The sequence below is a fragment of the Struthio camelus genome, chromosome 5 (genome assembly GCF_040807025.1).
Source record: "Struthio camelus isolate bStrCam1 chromosome 5, bStrCam1.hap1, whole genome shotgun sequence".
NCBI classification, from domain to species: Eukaryota; Metazoa; Chordata; class Aves; order Struthioniformes; family Struthionidae; genus Struthio; species Struthio camelus.
Genome location: NC_090946.1, coordinates 50,976,696 through 50,999,414, shown reverse-complemented (window position 1 = coordinate 50,999,414; position 22,719 = coordinate 50,976,696). Strand labels below are relative to the sequence as shown.

At 35.8% G+C, this 22,719-nt stretch overlaps 1 long non-coding RNA gene across 1 annotated transcript; it reads right to left on the bottom strand.

The window, feature by feature from the left end:
- Positions 1–1,909: 1,909 nt before the first annotated feature.
- On the bottom strand, positions 1,910–15,654 carry LOC138067493 (uncharacterized). The gene is made up of 3 exons (XR_011141559.1): positions 15,489–15,654; positions 14,033–14,126; positions 1,910–2,378 (listed from the first exon to the last, which is right to left on the bottom strand). It is a non-coding gene; the product is annotated as an uncharacterized lncRNA (long non-coding RNA).
- Between the last annotated feature and the right edge of the window lie 7,065 nt (positions 15,655–22,719).

Sequence of the window (22,719 nt, the reverse complement as noted above, 5' to 3'; positions counted from 1 at the left end):
GAAAGAAGGCATTCTGTATCCCTGCCTTCTCTGTGTTCTCTGGCCCCCTCTTACCAGGATGTGGATACTCTGAACTCCAGTAATGGAGTTGCACTGCTGGTTGGACTTTCCAATGTATAATCTTGTTAACAATGGTTTTACAGAGTGCAACAATGGGAAGTTTTGAGAAAGACCTTCAATCATTCATCAATGTCTACAAGTACCTGAAGGGAGGGTGTCAAGAGGATGAGGCAGACTCTTCTCCGTGGTGCCCAGCGACAGGACGAGAGGCAAAGGGCAGAAACTGAACCACAGGAAGTTCCATCTGAACATGAGAAAAAACTTCTTGACTGTGAAGGTGACTGAGCACTGGAACAGGTTGCCCAGAGAGGTAGTGGAGTCTCCTTTGCTGGAGATATTCAAAACCCGTCTGGACACGATCCTGGGCAACGTGCTGTAGGTGCCCCTGCTTGAGCAGGGAGGTTGGACTGGATGATCTCTAAAGGTCTCTTCCAACCTAAACCTTTCTGTGATTCTGTGATTCTGTGACTCTCCTTTCTATACCCTTCATTCCGTTCACAGCTATCCTGCTTTGAGAATTTTTCCAAATAAGAAACCGCTGATCACAATCCACCTGTTGAGACCCCCATTCAAAGCTGTACAAACAGTTAAAACTTCTTTTCAGCAGAATCATCATATACATTTTTTAAGTGGAGGATATGCCTAATTAAGTAAACTATTGGTGGCACTGTCTCCACTGTTGATGTATATGGACTAGCTCATGGATCTATTATACCTTCATGAAGAAAGTATGATGCTAGGTTTGTAAATGCTTCTCCTGAAAGGATGGGTATGAGAATATCTATGAGGTTGGGAAGACATTTCCTTATTTCTCCACTGCTAATAGGAAGAAGTGTAGGAAAGTTGCAAGTTTGATTTTGCAAGATTTTTCTCTGTCTTTTCCAGATTAGCTCCACTTTTTCTCAAAATTTGAATACCCACTAATATTTGCTAATTCTTTAAACTATTTTGAAAACTTCTGAGGTACTTTTATATTAATATATTATAGCAAAGCCAAATGGCTTTGAATTTATTGTTGACTAACAGCTTGTGGGTCATGTTATGATCTGATGGAACAGCTCTGGGTAGTGTTTCAGGGTTTTCTAACTCCAAGTTTTTGTATCTTCATCAATGTTGCTGAAATCTTTCTCACTGATTCTATATTAAGTGACACGTTGTATTATAACACAATGAAAGTAATACCTTACAAAGATATATTATGTAACAATTTCTTCCAATATATAACAATTCTGCTTCCTTTTAAATTAACTCTTAAACAGCTTACAGAGTTCTTGCATATCTATGCACAGCAGGCATGTTGCTTGGTCTTCCCAGGCTTGTAGAAATGGACATGTGATATTTTCATACTCAGCCTGAGCGTGAAATGAGGCTTGTAGGAGACTCTTGCAAAGTCCTTTACAAGATAATTGCCTTTTTCCCCCATTTTCTAATATATAACTGCTTAATATTCTCATCTCCTTAGTGTTACCTTGATAACAAATAGCCTATTCTGTTGTTGTTTTCTATTCTCTTCTTTTAAACCTCTGCTGCGTTACACACACACATGAACAGAAACATCTGCTACAGTATTTTCTGTTCAGATCCCCACTAGCTAAGAAAAGGCAGTAGAGCCACCACTAATGGGCTGCTATCATATCAACTAAAAGAACAGGAAACAGCAGACCTCCTTCTGGATCTGTAAACCTCTTCAGGTCCCTGCAAAACTTCTCCCTACAGGCGGTCTGTCTTCCCCAAAATACCTTCGTCTCCGAATGATGTCCTCCAGCCTAGTAAAATATATTACCTTTCTCACACCCCTTGTCTTGCTAATATTTTTACCTTGGATGATCACCACCACCACAACATTGTTACTGTTACGACAAGATGAATTTTATTCAATAGATCAATTAAGATCTAGATCTACTCAATTCTAGACCATTCACCATTACTTTATCAGACCCTGAAATTGGTAGATTCGCATATTTCAACCTTTACAGCAGATTTAAATACTGCCTCGCTGATAATTATTGGTCACATTGTCTTTTCTCTTCTTGAAGTGGAGAATTCCAACATATTTCATAAAGAGGGTATTTCTTCCCCCAAGTTATTTTTTGTTGAGCACTCTGGGTCCCACATGTTCAAATCTCCTATTCTGTTGCCAGCTTGACCTGCTTAATGCTGAGCAGCTGGGGTCTCTTCTTGATGTAATTCTCTCAAGGCAGAAAATGTCGATCTTCTGCATGCTTCCGTATTCTCCATAACATCTTAGCAGTGCAGACGAGACTAAGCTCCCTAATGCCAGATCACATCCTGCTCAGGTGGCCTATGGTGTTAGTCTCCTGGGTGAAAGAGAAAAGTATTGACAACACTTCTGTTTTAATTAACTGTCATGTTTTAACCAATTTCGTACTCTGTTCTTTTTCCAACTGGTAATAATGATATCTATGTTGAGTGAGATTCCCCATTTTTATCTGCTGATCCTTGGAGTATAGAAAATTGATCAAAGCACAAGTTTACAGATGCTTTTAAATTGATTTGCAGATATTTATTTGAGTAGAAAAAGTTCAAATGGAGCCAAGAATTTTCATTTAGAAGTATGTGGCATGCATTCAGAGAGCTGATCTGGTGTATCCACTTAACATACTTTCTTGGCAGTTATATTTTCAGTAACTATTTCTGCGATATAGGAAGAAGTCAAAGATAATGTGCTTCAAGTATGTGTTCTCTGTAACCAACATCACAAGTGTTGGTCCTGTAATTGAAAGAGTGGACTGTTAAAACTGTGTAGAGCTCATCACAGGACTGGGATCTTCCTGTGTGGTATCAAGTATGCTATGACGCCAAAAGGGAAGAATGAATTCAAAAGAACTGTGTTTCTCAGCTACATAATTAATAAACATCCTTCACTAACGATGCCCCCGGAAGACATACTGGCTCTTTAATTTCCTGTTGTGGCTGAATTTAAAGAAAAAAAAAAACGTGATGCCATGTACTGTTCACACAGTATTGAGTATATTTCTCTTTTTAAAGCCTTTTAATGTTTAACTTACTATATGTTTGTCTTCATGTCAGATATGATATTGACCTTTGTGGGGTTTTGAGGACAGCTACAGCAAAAATGTCACTGATTCGTTAGACTGAAATCGAAAGAAGAGACCACAACCTCATCCATCCAGCTTTAAATTCTCATAGTTTCATATTAGATACTGCTATTAAAACAAAAAATACAACTGCATTACAATTATAGAATATATTTTATTCAATGTAAGGAGAACTCCTGCAGATGACTGTACTCTCTCTCCCCTTCAACCTCAGTCTTGCCTAAACTGCAAGTAGTAACAAGCTGCATCGCCATAAGGAATTTGAAGTAGACTGCTGTACTGAGCAGAATTCTGCCATTCTGATTAATACAAACCCTTCAACGTGGTTTAAACTCACTGGAACCCATCTAAGTCATAGCAGCTGTTAATTTGTCTGAATATCATACTTGCCTTTTTTTGTGAATGTGAACAATAAGATGTCTAGTGGAAATTTTGATGCTGATTACTAATTAATTATGGTAAGATAGATCAGACAGGTCCCCTGTTCTAGTCATAGCATAGGAGGAAATTGTGGGAGGACGCTGAAGGATTACCAGCAATTATTTGGCAAAACCAAAGTCCTTACTATAGTGAGTGAGTGAGATCTGATCAAAGTGATCGGTTAATGTGAGTGAGCAGGAACACTGAGATCAAACATACACTCCCAGGCTTGATGGCCAGTCTGAGTTGAATGCACAGCCAAATTCAGGGAGGTCAGTGAGCACTGAAACAATAACATCTGCACTAACTCTGCAGCAAGAACAAACTCTGAACAAAAATCAGTATCCTGTAGCAGACTAACTGTTCTCCCAGGTAAAGTGGCATGGTATTAATGAGCTTTAAATTTTTCCATTTGCTTTTGTAGGAAACTTTATGTGAAATAGGTGACAGTGATGGGACTGCAAACTGATGTGCTGACAGAAGGGCAAGTCATAAGAAAGACAAGGTCAAGAGCAAGAAAACTTGGAAAGCATTTCTTATGTATACTTGTATATCTCTACATCTGTGTAATTTTCTCTAATACCCCTATTTTTTTAACCAACACAAAATAGCCATTGGCATTAGGAAACTGTTCTCAGAATGAGTAATAGCTTTGCTGCTGATGTGCTGATAATTCTGCAAAGTAGTGCACTGAAAATTAATTGTAATCTGTGCTTTGGGCTCCTGCGAGAACTCTTACCCTGTTAGAAACAGGGTTTTCTAATGCTGTTTCATGATTTTCTACTACTTTCTTTGCGTACGCTTTGGGAGGCTTCTACCATCACCAAGCTGTATCTTCATCGGGTACTCACTGGGAAAGTCATGCTAGGACTTCATGTAACAAGGACACTAATCATGCACTGACTCTGAACAGACTCTATCTCTCCGTATTTGCATTAAAGTATTTAATTGCTTTTGAAAGATTAATTTGTCTAACTGATCAGCAAATTAATACATAATGAAGTTATTTCATTTCTCAACTTTCATTCTACTAATGGAGGAGCTGCTGTTTTGGACATGCTGTCTATCCCACGTCTAATGTATACCTTTTCATACGCAAAATATAGACCAGTTACTGCCCTAAACTATGTATAATACTCTTCTGCATTTTAGAACAGTAGGTAATTTGCTTACCAAAGCCTCTGTTTATGAGGAAGAATTTGAATCAGGAAACTGAGTACCCAGCCCATTTTTTAGAAAAAAGGGTCATTAAGGCCTAATGGAGCAAAATTGCTATATAAACGTTAAATAGGAATTGCAATTATTTATTTCCACTGAAGTCTAAAAGTATGTTTTGCAAATTGACAAAAATTTCATCTTGGAAATGGTCATCTTAGTCATAATATTATATTGTGTATATTGTGTTAGTAGGTTACATTTATTTTATTATTTCAAAGCATAGTATACTTCTGAGTGAATTCACCCGGGAAGAAGTAACATGGAAATCTAAGCAATTTATTACAATATTTTGCATAAAAATTACAATATGCATTATTCTGATAGTCACAAAGATCTTCAGTCCTAGCTAGCTAATGGTGTAATGCTTTTAATCTCTGACAGCGCATCTGTCTAAACAGACTCTTAGATAGTTTTCTTCATATCACAGGATTAATGCTCTTCAGCATAGTTGCTTCTTATGTTTTATTTCTACTAAACCACTGTTTCTTTTAAAAGAAAAATATTTTCTGGGTAAATAGTCCTAAAGTATAAGTCACATTTTTAAATGAAAATATTTACAAGAACTATATAGGAAGAAGAAAGTACAAAAGAACATACTGTAATGATTTCTTAGGTAGGAAAAGTGAAAAAAAAATAACATCATAGATCACTCCTTTATCTGCTTTTTTTTTTAAATCTAGTCCAATCAGTGGCAGCACATCACCATCATTATTTGACAGCCCTTTTCTAGCAAAAGCAATGTATTTTTTGTTGAGTACAATTCAAATGATACATGTCTATATCAGAAGAAAAATGTATTAATATTGTTGGCAAAAAGACAGAACCACATCGAAGTTCATTCTCCAAAGAACTTAAGTCTGGTAATTTTTGCAAGTACTACTTTAAAATGAAACTAGTACATGTAATACACTTCTTGAAATCAGTCTCAAATGTGTTTATTCATTACTATGCCTCTCATCTAGTAGCAAAAGTTAATGATATGGTTCATGTACTATAAAAGCCATTTGGTCTAAGTTTATCATCTAGTGTTCTTCTCTATCAATGTAGGGGGAGCATTTGTAAGAGCATTTATAAGAGCATTTATTACATACTGAAAGAGGGACTAAGGTGAAATAACTGTTATTTGGAGCTACTTGATTCTCCCCATTGATTATAGACAGAATCTTGGACGCTAATTTAGCCTAGAAGCTATTTTCTAGGTGGCTAAAGTTAGACCATGCAAATCACACACTGAAGAAAAGATTTCATGTAATTTTGGGCAAAAAGTGTTTCATATTGACTAATCAATTGAGTGAGCATTAGATATTCTCTGCTGAAGAACCTGGGGTGAGCGAGATAAGGTGACTACTGGAGATGTGCCCACTTATATGTAGATTTCCATAGCTGAGTAGGACTAAAACTAACCAACTGTAGCATTCTAAAGCTAAGCCTTGCAGCCCAAATCCACAAACATCTGCTTATTTCCAGATTTTTAGACATCTGATTTGAGGAATGCTTAAGGCAAGAGTCTAAACTCCTCATAGACTGAAAGGAGGGAGTTAAACAGGTAGGTTTGGGATCCCCAGGAAATATGCGCTTTGGAGTGGAGGTGTAAGCATCGCGAGAACGTTTAACAGAAGGGTTTCCAATTTCCATTCCAATGTTTTGGACGCCTGAAGCTCTGAGTTCAGTACCCATGGGAGACTGAACTTAGCTGCCCTTTGAACAAGGGCTGTTTTTTGCATAGGGATATCTGGCTTACTTTTTCTTTGTGATACTGCTGCCAAAGGACAAGAAGAAGAGGTAACACTTTCCTCCTGTATGCTCACTTATTAGCTAAAGGAGCTATTTAGGAAGTCAGAGTTGTGCTCTACAGCCTCTCAGCCACAGAGGATTGAACCAGCAACCCAAAAGCCCTTCAGCTTGCACATCTAAATCTCACCCAAAAGACTTGCCCATAGTCAAAGTTCTCAGCGGTGTTCCTTTAGCCAAAAGATTATCTGTTCCCATTAAATATGAATGATTATCTCAGCAAATCAAAGGGTGGATTAATCCTTACATACCTAGAGTTTTTAAGATGATATAACAAACGTCTATCGGCAAACTTTTCTGTTGTCATGTGGCTACTTATTTACAGGAAGATAAACCAGAATTGCCAAACCTGTCTTTGAGTGGTGGCCAAATAGCTGTTACAGGGCAATACATTCTGGTATCTGCAGGCCTGAACGGAATTTGAACCAAGAATGCCACAATTTCGTGCTCCCTGAACCAACTTACACCTCTCCATTTTCAAAGCAGATTAAAGGATCATTAATTGTCCAATTTTAACTTTATGTTGCATAATATTTACTGCAAATATGCAGAGAATGAAGTTCCTATGATTGAGGAAACACATACTTTGAAGGCCATGAGCAAACACAAGAATGGAAAAAGCTTAAGAGAGTGATTTCCCTGAAATCTTTTGGATTTTAGACTTAAAAATCTCCTGAAGCTCAGAATCAGTTTCTTTTTAAGATTGAGATTCACACATTTTCTACCATGCTGTAACCTAAAAGCAAAACTTCATCTGTAAAATGCTGAATGTTTAGACATGGTTCACTTTATAAAGAAAATGTTCTAAAGAAAAAAGAGGGAACATCATGAATATCTCCCATAAAAGTCAAAACAATATAGCAAATACTTGAAAGATTAAGTAATGATTTATTTTGCTTCTATATCTTGATGATCTGCCTCAGGCTACAGTAAAAAGTGACTAGTTTCTGTAAAATTGGATATAGACAGCACTGATATATTGCGCTTACCAGAGCCAAGGTAGAATTTTTTGGCAGATAATTTCTGTAAATCAAAATCATCCTCTTACAGACTGGGGATAGAAACTGAATTAATCCTTTCTTTTTCACACAGTATGAAAATGAAGAGGCTATCTCTTCTTCCTGAAGAGTTTCATTTATGTGCCGGACATAAATGTCTTTTTTTCTTGTGAACAGCTTGACAATAAACATTTAAATCAGCTATAGAAGAATCTACTAAACACAGGGAAAGAAGGTATGCATTGCATAGAAAAAAAAAAGAAAAATACTAGAATTTAGTAGTCCACAGAAGGTGGCAAGGAGGCAAAGCCTTTTCTACTGTAAATAGATATATTTTTCATTTTCAATATAGATTTAAATTTCTGGCTTAATCCTTGGGTTGGCCAAGATATTTGTGCAGACTAAATATACTCGGTCTTTAAAAACTAGTCTCAGAGTCAGACAAATACTAATACAAGAAAAAAAAAACTTTCACAAATTAGGATACACAAATTGAAAACGAAACAAAACCATCTTAGTAGCTACTAAGGGACACAGTAAGTAAGCCTACACAATATGGGCAAATTCTGTATTTGCTTTTACCTCTAGACACTTTTTACCTCAACCTTTTCTATTATGCAGGTGGTTATACCATTGTTCAATTTCAGTATTGCCTGTCAGTGGGTTCTTTGACTCTACGTATTGGTCCTCAATCAAGGCAGGGGAACACTAAAATATGACCTCAGGACAGCAAATGACACCCTGATGATTCGGCGTCCAATAAGATTTGTGGGCATCTAGAAAATTCTTTTTTATGTTTATTGCAATCCCTCTTTAACATATTAAATGCTAGAGCTTTCAACATACTTGAGAAGGTCTTGGTAAGAGCAAAACTTCCTATATTGATAGTCTGCAGAGTTCATATTGCGCCTCCGTTGTCCCTTTATAATCCACCTCTCCTAGGTTCTTCATAAAAGATTAGTGCAGATCTGGTAAACTTATATACAGTGATAACCTATAAAATCTAATAAATCACAAGAACCCCAGATGCGAAGTGCTGTTATAGCACCTTGGTAAGGTACTCATTTCAGAGTCCTAAGCCAAGAAGGAAATTTGTTTTCCTTCATTTCCCATCCCTACCAGATCTAATTAAGAATCAGTGTGCTAGGATAGTCGGGTGATGTAGTAGGCAGCAACTGTTCTGTCCACTTTCAAAATACAGAGCCTTTTTTCTGCATATACATTTTAACCACTTAAAACCAGCTCATTTTAGACTACTATTAAAGCTTTGAGGTTCTTTGATTAGTGGATTTTTTTTTTTACTTTTTCTTGTTGATAAGAAAAGTATTCACTGATATTACTTTCCTGTTTTTGAGAAAAGAGCATAACTTTAAAAAGTTTCTCTTTTAAATCAGATCATACTGTCCTTAGTTATGGAAGAAATCACACTTGCTTCTGTGAAGTAGTGAAATATCTACAGATATGGAACTATTCTTTCAAGAGATATTCACCACCTTTTAAAGATATCTCATCTTCCTTACGCCCAGTCCATACACAGCTTGCCACCATCTTAAGGACGCACGACTTTTTTACTTATAAACCAAGTTTAATGCTAGCTGAATTTTAGGAAGGCTGATTCGAATCTCATTTAGAACACTAATATAGCTCAAAATGTGCTCCTATTAAGGCTAAGGTAAATTCAAAGTAATCACTTAGAAAAGACAGAAAACAGAATTTAGTCTTCAAGAACTACTACTGGTTTGCCTATCTTAGTGCCTTCAGGAAACATATTAAATACTTCAGCAGTTTTACCTGACAGTCTGTTTTTGTTCCCACAGCCAATATAATCTAATCTAGGTTTTTATAAAGAGCCTTTTATACTGTTTCTTCATCATGATATCAACAGAAATTGAAGTTGAGCCATATCTGATCTTTCTAATATTCTTAAATCTGCTTTCTCTGCATGATTACATTTTAATATCCTGATTATCCTACATGATAACAATGCGGTCTTCAATCAGTCGTGCTATTACCACTGCATTATGCATAATAATCGCATAGATTATTGCTTTATGTCATTCTCTTCTCCAGTATCATATGTTTTCCTAAATAATATTTATGTATGTGCAACCTTGATCATGTTTTAAAAGTTTCTTCGCTGTAAACTTGTACAGTTGATTGGAATTTGGAGTGTTTAGGGACTGAAATTAAGGGACTGAAATAAACCACCATGAAAGCTTCTCAGAATCCTGGATAATAATTCAGAATATCACTTATGTCCCTCCATTGCAAAGGTGTAGATCAGAGAACGTCAGCAACAAGCAGTGTATTTTGTGGGACAATTAATAGAAAATGGCTTCCAATCCTGCATTCACTAGGGTGAAATTTGTTTAAAATTCAAAGGCCCACATGATTACCTCTATCACTTAAATACTTTTGCACAAGCATTTTAGGGTGAGGTAAGTTTTCCTCTTCCCAAATTGAAAAATATGTGAAAAATGTTTAAGATCTGAGGTGTAAATTCATGTTTCTATAGATTATTAACTCATTTTCATTAATTATTAACTCATTTTCATTATTACCTTTAAATGTGAGTAAAATAATATTTTCCATCAAGCAATTCACAGAGAAGTCCCACTGAATTTTAAATAGGCCTTAGGTAGGCACTGCAGTTTGCTTGGAAGCTGCAAATGTACTAAATCTGAAGGAAGAAATTCAGAATCTGATTTTGTTTCTGTTCATTCAAAAATGTCTCTTTATTCTCAGCATATTTTCAAAATGTATTTCTCATAATTATTCACTATATTGAAAGGTTGGCTTAATTATTGAATGTACTAAGAGACATATTGAGTCACTAAAAAGCATACTGAACTCTAGGGAAAGTAAACTCAGCAAGCTGAGTTAGACCCATTCCATCTATACCAGAGTAAATCCATTCTAGGGTAATACAACCAGCGTGAGTCTTTTAAGGTTGCATTTCTTTACAAGCCAGATTTACAAAGCTGATTGTCTTTATGAGCTTTCTGTCTCAACACATGTGAAGATTTACAGTTTTATTTCAGGAACTAGGACTGTTAGGAACACGCCAGAGAGAACATTTGTGAATAATCATGCTAAATGTAAAATATTGTTGTGATAAAACTGCTTACCTCTCAGTTACTGTATGCTTATAAATAGATAATACCCATGGAATATATCACTGCAGAGTACAATCTTTTCCTAAAATGTAGTTCTTAATGAGTATGCATACATAATTTTCCTTACCAAAAAAAAGTAGTCTTTATCTTATAAGCTCAGCTAAATAAACCCAAACTCAGAAAGTATAACTCAGTAAGTTTGTTAGAAAACTCCAAAGAAAAAATAAGTTTCAACATCAGAAAGGAATCCTTCATAAACACAAGCTATGGAGTCATTACCCACCTTGGCAGCAATGAATGAATACTGGACAAGATACTGACAATTCCATTCTTTCAAATGGACTATACTATCTTACACCAGAAGACAATCTCAAGTTATTTATGTGGTACTATGACTTCATTTGTTATAGGATTGCCCTAAATTTTGGCAGATCCTGCTGCCCTTAGTTATAGAAGAAATCACCCTTGCTTCTATGAAGTGATGCAAAATCTACAGATACGGAACTATCCTTTTAAAACATATTCATCACCTCTATAAAAGTATCTCATCTTCCTTATATCCTAATTTAAGGAACTGCAGACGTGGTTACTGTTGCAGACTTCCTTGCAACAGGGTTTCTCAGGGATTTGAAAGGCACCATTGGATACTGTGTTGGGGGAAAAGGAGAGACAGTGAATAGGAGACACTGTAAGTAACTTCACAGTATTTTTGTCAAAAAAAAAATGCATTCATAGACGTAAATGAGGAAGCCAAGCTATCCAGACTTGCTGTCTTTTGGAGGACGTTGCACTGAGAAGCTGCTGCTTTAGCAAGAGTCCCATGCTCAGTAGTAGAAATTTTAAGCAACAATTCGGACAACAGGTTTTCTTTCAATTTCTTTGACATTTCTTTAAGTAAAGATTTATCTAAGAGCCACTTTTGGACTTTGTCCAGGAGCACAGCTATACAGGCTTCCTTATACCTGTCTGAAAAATAGTATTAATAACTTCAATATGCATCTCAGAATATTTTAAATATGTCCAACGTTCCCCAAATTTTAATGGTGACTAGTGAGACTAATGATCACAAAAGGATTTTCTTGACCTGATTGCAGAAGCTGTTCATATGAGAGGCTGAGAACATTAATCTCTCTTTTATTTCAATGAGAATTAAAAAGTGTGGAATATAATAACCTTTGTGTAACTTATGATTTTTAATTTCATGCTAGATATTAAAATTATTTTTATTGGTTAATAACAGGTCTCTGCAACCAACAAAAGTGGCCCATAGTGAAAATGTTCCTTATTTGACAGAAGAGGTTTCCCACAATAAGACTTTTTTCAAAAGTCATCTTCATGAAAGTGTTGTTTCTTGTACTAGACTATTTCCAGTGCTTTACTGAACCAAACCTATAGGAAGTCAAAAATGGGTCTCTTCTAAGTAAATGAGCAAAGTAACTGCTGCAGATTAAATTGGTTTTTTAGAGACCTACCTTGGGGAAAAACAAATTTAAATTACATTTTAAATGAGTGTCATTTCCTTGAGCTGTTTCCTAAAGAGTTACAGAAACTACCGAGTTACAGAACACATTAGAGGACTACAGAATTAGATATCAGCCTGTAAATCTACTTTTAACAGATAAGACTGCAGCAACGTTTTAGAGATTAAAATTAATGTCCTGCAGGCTGGGCCACAGAGAAAGACACTTGTACACTTACACAGTTCATGGAGACTCCTGTATTCGGTCTCTTATTTTCATAAGATCTAATAAAATGGTCTAACTAAAATAAATAAAATTATATTAAAAGGTCTAATTAAATGTATTCACTAAATCAGGGTAATTTAAGCTGTGGAACAGATATTTTAGGAAGAGCCAAAGAAGTCCTTGAAACTTTGAGGAAATCTTTATTATTCTAATACCTAGCAATGTAGGCTTAAGGTAACTCAGTGCCTGAAGTTGCCGTCACAAAATTTTAGGGCACTACTTCTAGTTTTCCCTTGATCTTTTACTTTGTAGTTGGTTTATCACTAGAAAATTTCTCTAGGCAACTAAATATTCCTATATCTCATCCTTAAGTGTGAGCCTTGGGTAAGAATTGATCACGGTATATTTTCCATCATGCTGAAGAAAAATTTTACTTAATGCATTGCTTTTTGTGGATAAGTCCTTCTTCTTGTTTGAAATAATTCAGATAAACAGGAATTATATTCAAGAACAAGCCAGATCTTTAATTTCATCACCACCTGCTTGCAAATCTGTAGTCTTCTCATAAATATACAGTTCAATTTTTGTATAAAAGAGTAATATTTTAATAATGATATTTAATCCAGGTAGGTCCTTTTAGAAGAAATCTCAAAACACTTCTACCACACTATACAGTGGGGCACAGAAAGGCAAGGCAACTTATCAGTGTCATGTAATAGACAAAAGGTAAAGCTTGGAAGAGAGCCTCGGTCCTATATGATCACTAGCTTACTGCTTTCTCATACAGAGTGCTTTCCTATGCCAAGTACAAAAGAAAGAAATGCAGCTACTTTTTCTCTGGAGAAATACATTTTCTCCAGAAACTTTAATAATATTGTTTTTCTTCTTCACTTCTCATTCTAACATAGAAGTCACTTCTCTCTTTAATGGTTGTAGATATCTACATCTACATATTTGTTACATGACAAAATGCTTTCCTCATGGAGAAAGACCGCACCCAGATTTCAATGACTGATTCCAAGTATAATCTTATTTTATTATACATTGCATAAACTAATCTCTCAACAGATGTGATCAAGCAGCAATAAACAATTCTTTTTTCCGATATCTCAAATCAGCTTCAATATTCAACTCCTATAGAACAATTCTTTCTCAAGAATTGTCTCTGCTCAGAATCCAATGTAGAATATAAACCCTTCTTCACCCAGCTGCCTCTTCAAGCAGTCTCTGCACAGAACCAAATATATTTCTCCAAAATAAAACATTTGCTTATCTATGCAGAAGAAATGTATTAAAAGTCTATCCTCTGGTCAGCTAGTCTCTCCAAATAGAATTGTTAAAAAGTTGAAACCATATATTTAATCTTTTTCACTAAAGTATTATTACAATTTCATAAATATTTCTAGGATAAGGATATCATGATTTAAAAAACTTTTTAAAGATCAAATTTCAGATCATCAACTGACTTCTAACTGACATCAATTAAGAAAGCACATCTGAGACGGAGCCCTAAAATGTACATGTTGTTTACTGTAAATACATATAATTTAAGAAACTTTCTATGGAGCAATGGGTGTACAGTAGCCTTCAGAAATGCAGAGTGTGAGTCAAAGCAGGTACAACTACATTAAAGGCTAAAGGAACATCCGTCTTTTTGTTCTTACTTGAGGGAGCCAGAAGTGCCAATGGGTTTCTTCACTCCTTTTGTGTTCTGTGTTAGAGAAAGTAAGTCTTCTCTCCAGTTGACTTTCCTGTGATCTGTGTTGTTATTAAATGATACAAATCAATTAAACACATTAATCAGACTTGTACAAAAATCATATCTGGGCACTTTCCTTCCTCCATTTTTTAGAGGGAGTTAAAAACAAGCAATGGAGAATACAAAGTGACTCAAATCAAAGGAAGAATAATTGTTCTGTAATGCTAATAACTCATTTTGTATTTATTATATACCTTCCTATGTAGGTAAGGCAAAAAAAAATAATTTTTTTCTCTGTCACGTGACCTTCATCTCCGGAATATTTTTTCCGCATAGTGCGGAATTTAACCAGACTTGATCAAACTTTAAGGAGCTTCACAGATTAACCTATACTTTGGAATTTGGGTGTATAACTGTAAATGCAGTAAATAACAGACACTTTTTATAGTACTGTAAATAGAGTTACTGAGAAAGCAGAACTGTGGAGGTAAAGACCAGCTGGTATTTGAAAGTCAGAGTTCATTGTGCTAATAACCAGCAATGTTATAGTGTTTTCCCAGATATAATAATAGCAATAAGTTAGTAAAATCAAAGTTTTTTGATTTCATCTTGACATCTACATTATCTAGCAGGGATTTTTTTCATTAAATTTTCAGCTACTATCAACTATGTTAACTTGGAATCCCAGGTTTTATGGCATAAGAGGTAGGATTTCTGTTCTCATTTTTTCAGAGGAAAAACTTTAGAAAGTGACCCATAAGAGCTAAATAAAGAAGTAAAATAGATAGAAGCCCATTTGGGTCCCAAACAGATTTGAAAGCCAATTTAGTAGCTTTAGAAAGCTTTGGGCTTGGCAATGCTAGATTTAAGTTCCCACAGTAACAGCTGTTGTTTTACTTTTTTTTTTTTTTACTTACTTATTTTTCTGGGAGGACTTATGAGTTTGCCTGAACTAAGACATCTCACACACAAAAGAACACTTCTGAAACTTGAAGAGCAACTTGAATAGACTTTGAATGAGATAATGTTGCTGACAGAGCAGAAACTGAAAAGGGTGAATGTTTGAAAAGATGAGCAAGAGCCCTATCCCTGGGACAGTTACTCTCGGAGGAAGTACAGAGAACTGTCTCCGGCAGAAAGGAAAGCTTGTTTCAAAGAAGAGGATAAAAGCCCTAGAAGTAGAAAGAAATCGGTTGTTATTGCTAAATAGGGCAAATTATGGGAGTCAAATGTTTTCTCTGAAATTAATTGCATACTCAATCATATGCTATATTATTAGTTACAATGTGTCAATAATATTTCCTAGATAGGGTGATTTTTATAATTTGTAACTCTTTTGACCAAAATTTCCCTGAAAACATGCATAAACACAAAGCCAAAGCATTAATTACATGTTAGATACAAACTGACTAAAGACTCACCTGTGTTGTTGTTGCTGTTCAGTAAACACTTCTGGTAAGCAAAAGCTGGCACTGGTACTGGAAGAAGCATTCCTGGCCAGCACTAACAGGCTCCTGTCCTCATTCCTCCCTTCCCGTATATGAGCACAAATGATTTTGTGTTTATGCAGTGAACTGGGCCAGAGAACTGATCAGGTAAAAGTTGAAGGGAGGGAGGGAGGGAGGAAGAGAGGGAGGAATAATGAAGTCCAATGCAAAATCCATAAAATTATTTCACTGAAAACATCCTTTACTTTGCTCTACCATTGATTTAATCTTACTTGATTTATGAGGAAACTAGGGACCTATCTTCAGACAATAATATTTATACTGTCAGCTATCTCCTTTATTCTTTAAAATCTTATGTGAAGAAATAAAGTCAAGTATAGTTTAGTCTTTTAAATGCCAATAGTTTATCACAACAAAATGCATCATGACAGATACCTGCTCAGATTTCCTGCTGCAGTGAAGAGGCAGGAAAGACTGGCCCCAGCTACAGTGAAATAAGAGTTCAACAGTATCTCTTATTTCACTGTAGCTGGGCCCTGCCTTTTTTACCTATCTATTTAAATTGCTTAGTGACAGCAAAACTAGTAACCGGCTATCTAGTTCCATCCTAAAACTGATTTGGGATCCTTCCTCTGTTTGTGATGGAGAATGAACTACACTGTGCAAAGTCTCAGGCCAGAAAACACCATATGAACAAATGGTACAAATCAGAGTTTTCCAGATACCATCTAATTTATTTTTGGAAAATTGGTCAAATTATGCAAGGGAGCATGCCAGAGCCTCCTCTGAGGTCTTCTGAGCTTTGCCACATATAACTACAGGTCAGCTTGATTTTGTGGGACCTCTGATCCCAGGTTAGGATGTACATCTGGTCCTCCAACAGAAAAGAGTAAGTAATGTGGTATCTTGGGCCTCCTATATGGAGACAGTGGGTCAACCCAGGCTAATCACATTATAAATCTTTCTTATAATGTGTGAAGAGTGTTACCACTTGCTGTGGAGCTCTGGTTTTACTATTGGATTTAAGTCTTTGTGCTACTTCTGTTAAAGAACATAATGAACAATGGAAACATTTTATATGCTGAGCCATAAAGCTTGATAACCAGACTTCTCTAACAGGAAACAAAAGTTTATTTACTTAGTATGGTACATTCAAAAAAAAAAAAAATCAGATCAAATGAAGCAATGATAGAGGGGTCTTGTGTTTTTTTATACCATAGGCTCATCCAAGGAAAGGAGAGAGATTTCTGCACTGGTGACTGTGAATATGCATATTTTAAGAGGCACACCTACCCAAAGATGCAACAGAGCCTTTAAGAAGAACAATATGCTTCTCCCTGTACAGCTTGCTCTCTGGTAATGTAAAAAGGTGAGAGAGAACATAGCACCTGCCCTGTCTGACAGTAGAGCATCATGTTTTAACTCTCTCATATTTCAATATTTCAAATCTAAGACCTGAGACTGTGTCTTAGTATTATGGAGGTCTGCAAGTCAGAAGTGTTTTTTGGGTTTGTTTGAAGTTCTCTGCTAATATCTATTCAGGGACAGCCTCAGCTTGGCACCTCAGGATGCCAAAAGATTGACTATCCACTGATCTTAGAGAGAGCCAAACCACCTGGAACACAGGTTTTACTGATTTGAAGCACAAACAGATAGAAAATAAAATGCTGGAGTATAGACGTGCTAATGCAGAGCAGGAGTAATTTTCAAGGTAGGATATGGACAGTTTCATGCCTGGAATTGAAAAAACAAAAACAGAAATCCAGAACTTCTGAATTAAATTTCCAACCTATCCCAGGAATTGTTTTTCATACTGTGAAAAATTAAAGTCCTGACGATTTCTCACTAACTACTTTTAATGAAATTGGAAGAAATAATAATTACTGCATGCAATTGTGTCCGTTTTATGCATATTTCAGCTCTTCCAGGGTTTATGAATGAATTTGTTATGAAGCAATGGTTAGCTACTGGAATAGGCACTGACTTTCTAATACCATGATGCCTGATCTGTCCGCACAGGTACAAGCCAGCAAGAATCCTACCGCCACCCCATCATCCTGACTGTGGAAACAGGCCCAACTCTTACTGTAGTCAGAACAACATGTTTGGTTTATTGTCCTGCTCCAGCTGCAGTGATCAAGTACACAGCTGTCTAACAAGTATCCCCAGATCACATGTTCGCATACTTTATTTTTTCTTTTCCCCTTTTCCCGGCTTTCCTTTTCTCCACCCTTGTACCTTCCTTTCTTCACCAAAAATAAACAACCCAGCTCTAATTACTGTTTCCCCTTTGGTCCCAGTTTTGCTACATCTGTAACCAAATTTTGTATTTCTGATGCTGTCACCTAGGTAATCTCAGCCTTGTATGGTTTTATTGAAATGGTTCAATAGGAGCTATTGGCCTTGCAAGGTTGTAGTCCCCAAAATGTCCCCAGTACTGCTCTTCAATTAGCTATGGCATTTGGTCTGATTGAAAGGGACCTCTGGAGCGCATCTAGCCCAACCCTCCGCTCAGAGCAAGTCTAATCAGGTCAGGTTTTCCCAGGCCATGTCCAGTTGAGTCTTGAACACCTTGACAGTTAGAGAGTCCACCATCCCACTGGGCAACCGGTTCCTCAAAGTAAAAAAAGGAGGGGAGGTTTACTATCCAACTGGCGTTTCTCACGTTCCAATCTGTGTCCTTTGCCTCTCATCCTATTGCTGCACACCTCCGAGAGCAGTCTGGCTCCATTCTCTCTATATCCTCCAACAAGAGAGGTGGAGGCAGCAGTAGGATCTCCCCTGAAAGAACAGTCTGAACAAACCCAGGTCTTTCAGCTTCTCTTCCTACGTCCTGTGCTACAATACCCCGACCAGCCTGGAGCCCTGCAAGAGCCAGTCATCCTTCATGGCACTCTCTCTAGCTTTTGTCAGGTTATCACACTGTCATCTATCATGTCTGTAACTTGATCAGCTGAAGAGATAGCTGAACACATGGAAGAGAAAGTCGGGTTTATGACCTTTTTGCTGCTTTGTTCCGCTTTCACAAAAAACTAAACATTTTGAAATATTATATCAAACATGGCTTCTATTTTTGTGTGTGAGTAATCGAAACTTGTTGCCTGGCAGATATACAAAAGTACATGAATGCAACATTGCTTGACTTGACTGCCTAAAACTTTCCTGATTTAAAAAAAAAGCATTTTGCTAAACACAGATAAATTTGGTTTGATCTTATGTCAGTGAAATTGTATAGATGAGTTGCAACTAGAGAAAATAAGGCTTGGCTTTTCTAATTAGAAAAAGATGAGTGTGTGCGAAAACTAACTTTTCAAATAAAGCTTTTAATATTAGCTTTATATTATACTTAAAGAAGGGAATTTCTGTGTGTATAAGTAAGGAAGGTTAGTTATGAAAGTTGTGCAGACCACATTTAAATGTATAATGCCTCTTGGAATGAAAGTATAAATATTTATGAATTAAAGTTATTAATTTCCGTAGTATTTCAGATTTTGATATAAATATTTCTGTGGGAAGACTCTTTCCTTTGATAATGACACCTAAATGATTAAATAAATAATACCCATTTATAATAAATATCTAACATGATAGTCTGCAAATAGTCATTTCTTTTGCTTTACATCTATTACCATTCTCTCTCCCACCAAGATGTGAGGTTTAAAGAATAATTTGGAGCAGGACAAAACTGTTCATTTCATCACCCTGGGCTTCCAGTGGCTCTGTAGACTGATAAACTAAACCTTTAAATTATATGGAATATTAGAACAATCTTTTGTCTGAACAAATCAAGTTCAATCCCACATGGGGCTGGCTTTTTAGACATTTAGTAAAACGAAAGGAAATATCTTCAGAACCTGATTAAGTCTGTTCATATGTTGTCTTCCAGGAATGTTAATTGCTGTGGGAACTGTGAAGGGAACTGCACTTACTCTGTTACTGCATTGAAATTAATAGCAGAATAGTTAGTTTAAATGTCCTTTTTATGAAGTATTTTTGTCTGCATAATATGCTATGTGTTATAAAATAAATCTTCAGAGAACTAACAGCAAGAATCAGCAATTTGTAACTGATTATTTACTAATCGCTTACTAATTACTGATTATGTTAGTTAATAATGTGTTAATCCCTGTTCATGACAGATAATATCAAAGTACATACAACTGAAAAGTGTTTATATCCACTAATACAGGGAGCTGAGATGACATCAGAGGATAATATGCAATTTGTTTAGGAGTTTTGCTAGTTAACTTACTTGTGATGCATAAATTATATATCCTTGGAAAAGTTTAAATATAAAGGAGCAATTCTATAGAGTAACCAAAGCTTCCAAAATTTCTGCTATAGAAGGCTAAGAAAACAGGCTTAAATATGAAAATGTACGGCCAAGATTTTGGCTTGTTTTTAACAAAAAAAAAATGTAAATAGCATATAAGTTTGTCTACATATGCTTATAAACAAATTTTCCCCAGAAGAAAGAGGAAAATAAACAAAAACAGATAAAAACATGCGCACTAGAAAATAAAAAGATATTTACTCTTTTTTTCTCTTTTTCCTGCCTTTTTTGATTGTTTGTTTGTCCATTTTCCTAATGTGGAAAAACATTGTTTCCTATATGAGTGATCTTCTAATAGGAATTTCCATCTTTAAAAATTTGAAGCGGGAACAAGCCGTTCATTTTACAGCCAGATCTGGAAAAATCTTGCCAGTATGATATGGCTGACTATGAAGAAGAATGAGATTCCCATTTTCTTTAAAGAAAACGCCCAAGATAGATTGATAAAGAAAGCTGTTGCATGTGAATATAGTATTTCAGAAGGTGGCACTGTTCCCTCTGTTGAGTTTAAATGCTAGCACGGTGTCGGGGGACATGGTACAGCTGCCTCTCTAATAACGTTTCTTTGGCTTTATTCCCCAACCACTAATGCACATGACAAGGAAAGGGAAAACTATGTACGCTAATGGTTTGCTTATCACCTACTGCTATGAGTAAAGTAGTACCCTATTAAAATTCAGATTGTCTTTTACCTGCCTCTCTGTGTTTATGTTATATAAAATCGCCTCTGTGCACATTTTAGAAATACGGAATGGACTGTTTTTTTCATCGTTTCTGTCTTGGCCAGGCATTTGTGACATCGTCTGTTACGTTCACTCTGCCCACAAACATTCACCAGATTGAGTATTCAGTAAAGAGAGTATCTCTTAATTACATCTTATCTCATATCCGTAAACTAATTTGCTCTTGTTTTCTCTAATAAATAACTGAATATTTACAGATTCTAATCTTTTTTAGAAAGGAAAATAATCCACTTTCTAGCTGAAACACATTAACTGGAAAGCTGTAAAATAACAGATGTCAGAGCAGATTGCATTTATTTTTCCAATATGCTTTTAAATGAATGAATCGGGATCTGTTAATACTTGGGTGTATCCCAGAAATTTGGTTATATTTACATGATTTTGATGGCTGTTTTTAATGTTAAAACTGCAGTTATGTATGTGGAATATAGCTGATGTTTGGCAGTTTCCCAAAAGAATGTGACTGGTATAAGCTTGTCATTTAGGATGCCAGTCATCTTTTCTTTCTTATTTATTTTGTGATTTCATATATCAAATCTTTTTTTCACAGCTAAATACTGAATGCAGTATTTCTACTCACAGCAGAGCTCAATAGTTATCAAAGTCCTCCAACAAGGCTATCAACAGTGTCATATAAAGGAAGAATGGTATATTTCTCCTGGAAGAAAGACATTCTAGCCTCCTATAACAGTCTTGCACTGCTGTTGAACACAGACACATTTTCTTCTTGATACAGATGAAGAAATACCCGCTGCAGAATACACAGGCATCTTGAGAATGTGAAAAAATGAGATACCATAATAAAACAACCTGCAGAGGTTATGGTCAGGAAAAATAACATCATAAAGGATGCCATCCCATTGCTCTGTATCTATATCCTTGAATGCTGTGGAGTCAAAATCTACTTACTATAATGCCAAAGATTTTTTTTTCCACTCCTGTATTATAGTATCAATATAGTTTTGGAAGAGTGAGTTGGACTGCAGTTTTCCTCCTACATCAGCCAAATTGTCAGCTTCATTCTGTCTACAGAAGGCTCATTAGTAATGGGAGCGGAGGGAAAGAACAGCTTGATTTTCATATTCCAGATGGAGTTTATAAAATTGACAGGTGGGGAACAGAAATGAGTGGTAAAGAAAAATCTCACTTTTGAAATGACAAAATTCTGCCTAGAAAGTGTTGAGAAAATGAATATTGGACAAAACAGGGTTGCATATGATAACTTGCCTGAGTATAACAACAATTGAGAGGTTTATCATTCAAAAATATTTCTAATTAACACCCAAATAATCTGCGACTGTAAATATATCAGATGAGTCATTGCCCAAAAAAAGAGTATTTTGCATAAAGTCTTGAGCTATTAGGTTTCATTTGAACCTGACTTTCCTGTAGCCTCCGTGTATGAATTTTTTCTCTGCTAAGGAAATACCAGTCTTACAGGTCCAGAACATTAACGAATATATGATAGGTAAAATAAATAGCTTCCTGTCACTGCATTGAACTCTCCAGGCATTTCAAAAGTCACAGTACAAGTTACTGAGCAAACCCTATAAAGTACTAGATATGTACAACTCCTACTGAAGTTAATGAGGTTGATTGATAGGCACACAGTTGGCAGAAATTCTTTCACATTACTTTGGATCATAATCCAAAGCTTGACCTTCAAAAGAGGTGGCATATATACAAGAAGTTTTAGCTTGACTAAAAGAAAACAGAATATGATTGTTTTGAAACTAAGCAAGCTAATCCCATGCAATAATATATGCCTTTACAGAATTATTTCAAAATACTAAGAAAGAAAACTTACTTTCTGTTATGCAGTAACTTTTGCATTACACCATTAAAATGGAATTTAAGAAAAATCTAAGTTCCTTTCAAACTTTTCAACTTTTTTACTATTTAGTATGCCATTAGTTTTGAAATTGATATATTAGTTTTATGTTTTCTTTACTGTGGGCTTTCTTATTGTGGGTTTACTTTTAAGTCTTCTTGCAGGAGCCAAACAATGTTGTGTTTGGAATACCAACACTGCAAGTTAAAGCTGAAATATAAGGACTGTTATAGGGTCAGTCCAAAGGTCTGTCTAGTCCTGGCAATGGCTGGCAGCAAATGCTTAAGAAAAGAGTAC